Source organism: Lepidothrix coronata, unplaced genomic scaffold, assembly GCF_001604755.1.
Source record: "Lepidothrix coronata isolate B3197 unplaced genomic scaffold, Lepidothrix_coronata-1.0 Scaffold57, whole genome shotgun sequence".
In the NCBI taxonomy this organism is placed as follows: Eukaryota; Metazoa; Chordata; class Aves; order Passeriformes; family Pipridae; genus Lepidothrix; species Lepidothrix coronata.
In genome coordinates, this window is record NW_016690237.1 from 4,351,312 (window position 1) to 4,358,691 (window position 7,380).

The 7,380-nt window shown below is 38.1% G+C and overlaps 1 protein-coding gene across 1 annotated transcript in view; it reads left to right on the forward strand.

Moving 5' to 3' along the window:
- Positions 1 to 7,380, forward strand: part of LOC108498233 (arylsulfatase D-like) — a 33,954-nt gene that overhangs the window by 17,534 nt on the left and 9,040 nt on the right. The window lies entirely within an intron of this gene.

The window sequence follows — 7,380 nt, forward strand, 5'->3', positions numbered from 1 at the left end:
CCAGGCTTCACAGATTAACAGTTTTATCCCTAAACTAACAAGTTAGTATCTGTGATGTCTATGCTTAAGCACTATCTCAAGACTGACAGTGTCTGTTAAATAGCATCTCAGGGGCAAATCAAACTATAAATAATCAATGGCAATACCTAGAAATGTCAAAATCAGGATTACAAATTAAAAACCCTCACAGCGCATCTATCTCTACCATGTAACTGGCATGAACACAATGTTGCCTCACAATTTCCACATCATAACACAGTATTTTACAACTAAGTATTTTTTTTCCTACCTAAAAATAGCAATTAAAAATTATTATTATTATTATTATAAATTGCTGGTAGAATATAAAAAGCAAACACTTCCTTGTCCTGCTTTTCAGGATTTGAGTTCAGTTAGCATTATTTTCTCATTGATGTTTCAGTGTTTTTCTACTGTACACTTGAGTAGCCTCCACAGCTTTTTGGTGGTTTTCTTATAAAGGATTTTACTAGTCTCAGCAGAAGACTGGGATACTTCCAAAACTCAGACATGTGAGCCAGTTACGGAGTTGACTTTCTGTCATTAGACAGTTTATTTATTTCTCATTAATAACTGCTACAATTAAGGAACCATTTATAAACTGGTTACTTATGTTCACTTACTCCATGAAATCTCATAATCCATTCCTAGAGGATAGGGTAAGAGGAGAATGGCATTTTTTGCTATTCTTTTCTCACTACTTATTTTCATTTCTCCTTCTTAAAGCTGGCAGAACAAAGCAAACGAACAAACAAAAAAGCAGAGAGATATTCTATTTTGCTTGGAAACACTGTCTCTTCAAGATCCTGGTCTATACTTCTTTCTTGTCTATGACCTATTTTGCAGAGTGATGAGGAGACCTTGCAACTTTTAGAATGTTATCAAGCAAAGGAACAGCAGTGCTGATGGCTAGTAGCTTCTAAGGAAGGCAACTTGATTTTAAATATTGTTTCTTAACATTTAAAAGCATTCATATTTTGATGAAACCACCATCAAGGTGCTTGCTGTGAATCCACAGTGACCAATGTCATCACCCTTTAAACGATGGGTTTGGTTATTTTTATGGATTGCCTTTTAGCTTAGTAAATAGTTGTCAGATAACAGCCGACAGGACTGTGAGACCTTTCCATGTGAAACTCTGTCTTTAAAATCAGATCACTGGCCTCATTACACTCATTTTTGCCTTCAGATGACTTCCTGGTTTGATTTCAGCCAGCTGGAAAACTTTCATTTGCCTTGGTAGGTTGGATCTCTTATTCTTTGCCACCAACTTCTCATTGTTGATTTGTAAATTATGATGAGAGACCGTGAAATTAAACCATAACTAGTGAGAATATTCTAATATTGATACAAAGGATTAAAAAATACCATTTAACCTTCTAACTAACTGTAAGTCTTCAGTATTTAACACCAATTAACATTTTTGAATGTTAAAAAATTTTAATGAAATTTAACATTTAATACCTAGGGGCACAGCCCATTCTCTGTCTCTGCATTGTGTGACAGTCTTGGTCTGGAGTTGGGTCTCTCTACATGACAGCAAATATACCACTAACAAGGAGCTCCCTTCACAAAGTGCTCTTTCTTGGCACTTGAAGGCTTTTTCTACAACTGAAAATACAGACCCTGCAAGCACTGATGTTTAGGTTCTGGGCAAATTGGCCCACTCATTTCGCTTGCATGATTGGAGGGCTGAATTTAAAGCTTTGGTTATTTCTGTATGTTGGAAACCACATGTCATTTTGAGGGATTATATTGTTCAGCTTGCCAAATATAGTGTCTTGAAGGGCTAACAATAAACAACCTTATTGCAAACCACAAGCTAAAGGTATTAAAATCACAAAAATGCCAAAATAACATATAAAGACATGAAAAATAATACTGGAGAAAAAAATAGCAAATAGAAAATGTATCTGAGATTAAAACTCAAACTTTTCAGTTCTGTGGAGGCAAAAAAAACAATAACAGATATATGTAATGTAAGCTAAATACCGGTTAAATAAAAAAAAATACAAACTAAAATATTAACATAAAATTGACAAGTTAAAATAGCATTTTTAAAAACTCCTGTTCAATCTATAAGAAAGAAATTAAGAAATCAAGAAAAATTATCTATAATTAGAAGATATTGAAGTTGATCTATTTCACCATATTTCAGTATTTCTCTGGAGGCCAAACTAAAGATGCTGGTGGACAAGGAGGGCTTTAAAAACATCACATCACTTTATTCTGCTTCTGATTATGGCAGATAGCCAGGCAGACAAGATGGAAAAGCCTTTCTGGCTGGATAGAGTGAATTTTCACAGATATGAGAGTTGGAAATAGTCTGATCAGATCTTCTCTGGAGTAAAAGGGCCAAACCCAAATCCCTACTTTCTTCACTGTGCCTTTGCAGGGTGGAGTCTTTCCTTAAGTCTTGAGTTCAGGGACTTTCTTCTGCCTCCTGAATTGTACAATTTTCACCTAGTACTTTCCAAGTCCTTCAAAACAAGAAAAAAAAAATCTTCCTCTTAGTATTTCTGAATCTTTCCTTGAATATCTGCTCCTTAATGCATTCAAGCATCTTCCTCTTCTCAGGAGTGCCCCTGTCCTAATTTCAGCTGAAGGCTTCTTCCTTGCAGTCTCATTCTTTGCCCCACTTCATAGGCTTCTCTCAGCTTCAGTTACTTCTACCAATTACTTCTTTGGACAGAAATTCTTGAGGAAAATGTTGCAGTTACTACTCCTATATGCAGATAAACATTTAAGACCCTAATGTTCCCCTTAAGTTTCATGCACCGCACACATCAATGATGCTGTGAATACCATTGTAATTATCAGGGTCTGGTTAATAAGCTCTGTTTTCTCCTCCTTGCCATGGTATTTTGTGTTAATATTTATTTTGGCCTCCAAACAAGAATATGTCTACACCAAGAACCTCCATCCTGTTTTCTGCCTTTCTTTGAATAAAGCCCTTATTCTGTGTATTACAGCACAACACTTTTATACCCCCTTTTAAAATCGCCATAAGCACACATAGCCAGTAAAAAGAGGAGTTCAGTGCCCCTATGGGACTGTAAAGACACATGGCAAGCCAGTCTGTGCAACCACATCTGTATTAGTACTGGCACAGGAGAGAACTTAGAAACAGTGGAACTATAACAACATACCAGAGAATTACCAGGCTGCTAGAACTGGCATGCACACACCAACACGACAGTACAACGACTGATTTTTGATTTCAAGGGGGCTGGTTGGCTCATCCTCTGCATTAGCCACGGCTCTCCCACTTCCATCCAGAGGGTGGTTTTCCACACGGCGTGATGTAGCCAATGGTCTCACTGCCTGGGATTTATGTACTTTCAGTTGCTGCTAAAGCTCTTCTATTTGCCTTGGCAGTTGGAGCAGCGTGCTTCAAGCTTCTGCTTTAGAGCTCTTCCTTATTCAGCACTTGTTACCAGGAGAAGGCAGGGAAGCCCGCCCCTGCAGCAGGCGGGATGAAATGAGTGCCTTTGCCCAGATTTTAAAGGAGACCGACACCTGCCAATTACTCCGATATGACTATACGAGCTGTGTTTTTGATAACCCCTCCTTGGAAGCAAAGATCAGAAAGCCTCAGGTGAAGAGGGAAGTAAGAACAAAGCTCCTGCAGAGAGTAAGCATGGAGTAAGTAAAAGATTAGGGGTTTCTTTGGGTTTTTGGTCATTTGGGGTTTTGTTGTCGGTGTTGCACAAAACAAAAATCCCACTCCTCCAAAAAAACTCCTTGCCTTTGTTTTTCTTTTGGGGAGGACTTTTTCTTCCTTTCTTTATACAAAGCTGACCCATCTTTTGGGCAGGGAGTGAACTTGCCATAGCTTGCCACCAAGCGCTTTTGTCTGGGACAGTGGGGCTCGAGGTGGGAGTGACTGCCTAGGCCAGCGCTTTCCGAGGCAGATTCCAGCCCATTCTCCATGAGGAGGTACTGGGAAGTTGCACAGGATCAGTGAACTCTGCCCCTCAGAGCTCTGCACTCCCTGGCGGGGGGTGTCCTGCCTCTGCTCTTGCTCCCTCACATCCTCCCCTGCCGAGTTGTCGCCCTCACTTGCCAGTGGAGCTGGTCCAGCAGGTCATAAACATCAAAAACAATGTGTGAGCAGGCTTAGAGTGTATGATGGAGGAATCAGCAGTGTATGATAATTAAAAAGCTCTCCTTTCCTTCCCCTTTCAGTGTTTCAAGCCAAACTCCAGTTTTTGGAGGCACTTTTTTTTTCTCCTGTGAATTTACAGGGATGAATATAAAGCATGATTTGCCCCCCATTTGCTTGGCTATGTTCTTCACAATTGCTCTTGCAGCCGCGCCCATAGTTGCTGTTCTTTTGATCTCATTTATCTGCCCTCTTTCTGTCTCTGATTTTCCAACCATGTGTTTTGCTCTTGTCCTGGCTGTAAGGAAAGGTGGTTGTTTCTAGATGAGTAGTTTAAAGCCAGAAGGCATAATTAGATCATTTAGACCAGGTAAATGCTAATCATAATGTGAAAATGCATGAGCTAATTTCCAGCCTAGAGCAAGACCATCCATCCCCTTCTGCCTTTGCTCTGAAGGCAGGATGCTGCTGTGCAGCTGCAAAGCCAGAACATAGTGGCCATAATAAAATAAAAAAATTGGGTTACTTGCCATGCGAGTATTGCTTACTGACAATGCACAACACTAAGTGGTAATATAATGATGTAATCATGGTACCAGATAACAAGTATTGATATTATTCAAGTCTGTAAGAGCTACATCCCCCCGGTAAGCACTCTTGCAGCTAGCACCTTGAGAGTGCAGAATGGAAAGGGAAAAAAAGACAGACTACTGATCATCTCCTGATTCTGGCATCTGTCTTTCTTGCAAAGCCATTGCTTAAATTATGTGCCTTAGTGCCTTTTCTGGCTTACCAGCAGCAAGCTCTGAGCAAGTGACTGCACTCGCATGAGCTAGGAGTTTTTGATTTCTTGTTTCATTTATTCCCTACTTGTTACCTTTTCTCTCCTGAACATCTGTATACCTAGAAGCTATGGAAGAGAGAAAAGGTCAACAAGATGGAACAGTATGTAGCTTATAGTATGTGGCATGTGCTTCCTCCAGAGCCATAATGCAAGCTGACATTAGCATTTTTAATTACATTTTAATATACTGTTTAATGAAGTGAAGCTGTTGAATAGCAAATTTTTATAGAAGGTGAAAAGCAAGTGTTTATTTTTAGTCAACAGCTAAGCAGAAAGAGACTTCAATATACCACCTGTAAATATTTATATATGTACATATATTTAGAATTGTAATTTAGTTTTGTTATATTTAAATAAGTGCTAAAAAGTTTGGGGTTTTGTTCTGGTTTTGCATCAGGGTGCAAATAATTTCTTTCAGTATCTGAAGCTAGATGAAGAAAACAAGAAGGCAAATTATTTTGCTGTGTCCAATTACAGGCTTTTAGCACAATTGACAAGAGTTTATTCCAAATTTTTCTGTTGGAACTGGACCTCTCTTAACATTTTTAAGAATGAAAAATTCCTTTCAACTCTGGTGGATTCCCAGTGAGTGGTGGTAATGTCACCACTTCTGGGGCATAAGGTGAAACATGGGATACGCCTGGCTTCAATAAATATTTTTGTCATGAGCAGAAATTTTTGAAGTGGGGGTATGTCTTTTTTATTCTCTGTAAGTTTTGTCTTCTTTTTTCTTCACTGTCAGATATCAAGAAGGATTAACTCTAATCTGGGAATATATTCAATAAGTGAAATATTTGAAGGATGGGGGAACTACCTGAAGCCAAGCTGCAGGGGAAGAAGGAGCTTGTTTTCTAGCAGTTTCAGGTTTGCAGTTTGCTTTCTGTAAAGCAAAGCTGAAAAAAAACAGAGTCTGCACAAGGCAACTGGCTAAAAAAAGTTATATATCAGTATTTGGAGTTGTTACCAATCTATTTTGAGTTAGGTCCACCTACTTCAGCCACTTAATAAACCCAGCAAAAGCTTCTTTTGCTAAAGCTCTTCAAGTGACTGTTGAAGCAGCTTCAGACTTTGTGGCATTCCTGGCAAGTGGAATGAATTGCATTGCAAGTTGATTAAGTCTTCATTAATAGTTGCAAATTTGGAGAAAGAAGTGGTAGAGCAGTCACGTGTGGTATCAGCTGCCAAAGAGACTAAGTTTTGGATAAGGTTTACAGATAATTAAAATTGTTTAACTAGGGGCAATGTGTCCGCACAAATTTGTGCTGGCCAGTTTCTGCTGTTTGTGCAGAAAACATCACATCACCTTATTTGCTCTTATTTTACAGATTTGCTCTTATTTTACAGGAATGTTTAGGCTGAATTATTAGAGTCATATGACCTTTTATGTAGAGGTATTAGACTGAAGAACTGATGCTGTGTACTTCTGGTTGTAAAAGAAATAATGATGTTTTTAGTTAATAATAATGACATTTGAGAACACTTCAGCTGAAATTTAGTAGTAACAGCAATCAATAATTAGCTTAAGAATAATCAGGTCTATAAGACTAGGAAATCCATGGTTGCCTCTGGTGATTCTTTGTCTGGGAAGACTCCTAGTGAGAATATAACTCTGTATCATTCAGGGCCCCTTTTGTCTGTGCAAGAACTAATCAATCTACAGAATGAGTATTTTAAGATTACTTTTGGGTGATATGCAACAAAATTTATATAGTAGGGAGAATTATTAGTATTAAAACAAAAAGCAGTCTTGAAATAAAAAAAGGAGTGTTTTGATGAGAAGCAGCTTCTTCAAGGCAAGGGCAGTTTTCTTCAGCTTGTTTGAACTCTTTAGGTTAGAATCTTAAAATTAGCTTTAATTGAGCTCCTTTAGGTAGCTCTAAAAAAGCTGTCTCACAAAGTGGCTGCTGAGGAAGATACTACAGTAGGAGTTTATATCAGATGGTTGATCTGATCATGTTTAGTGTAAGCTGTTAAATTTTGACTGACTGCCACTCTGTGGAGTCCCATAACTTATGTTTCTTTAGAATACTTTTCTTTTTTTCACTTAAGGTACACAGTCATGATTATATTGCACTCTGCTTGGTAACCTGACTGAATAATAAATAGCCTTGCTTGCAGAAAGAGTAGCTCCCTTTGTTTCTCTACACAGATTTCTGCACTAATTAGTCATTTACTGTATTGTTTTTGACTGAACTTTTGTTATCTCAGAATAAAATATATTTTTCCACTCTTGAATTATTTTTATATGGTTCTCTGCCATCTTCTCCAGTTCTTGAACTTCACTTTTAAATAGTACACTTTTGTTCAGTACACAGTTTGAACCCATATCTACGAGGTAAAATCATAGTCATTTAGGTTAGAAAAGACCTCAAAGATTGAGTCTAACTGTTACCCTAACACTGTCCTTAAGTGT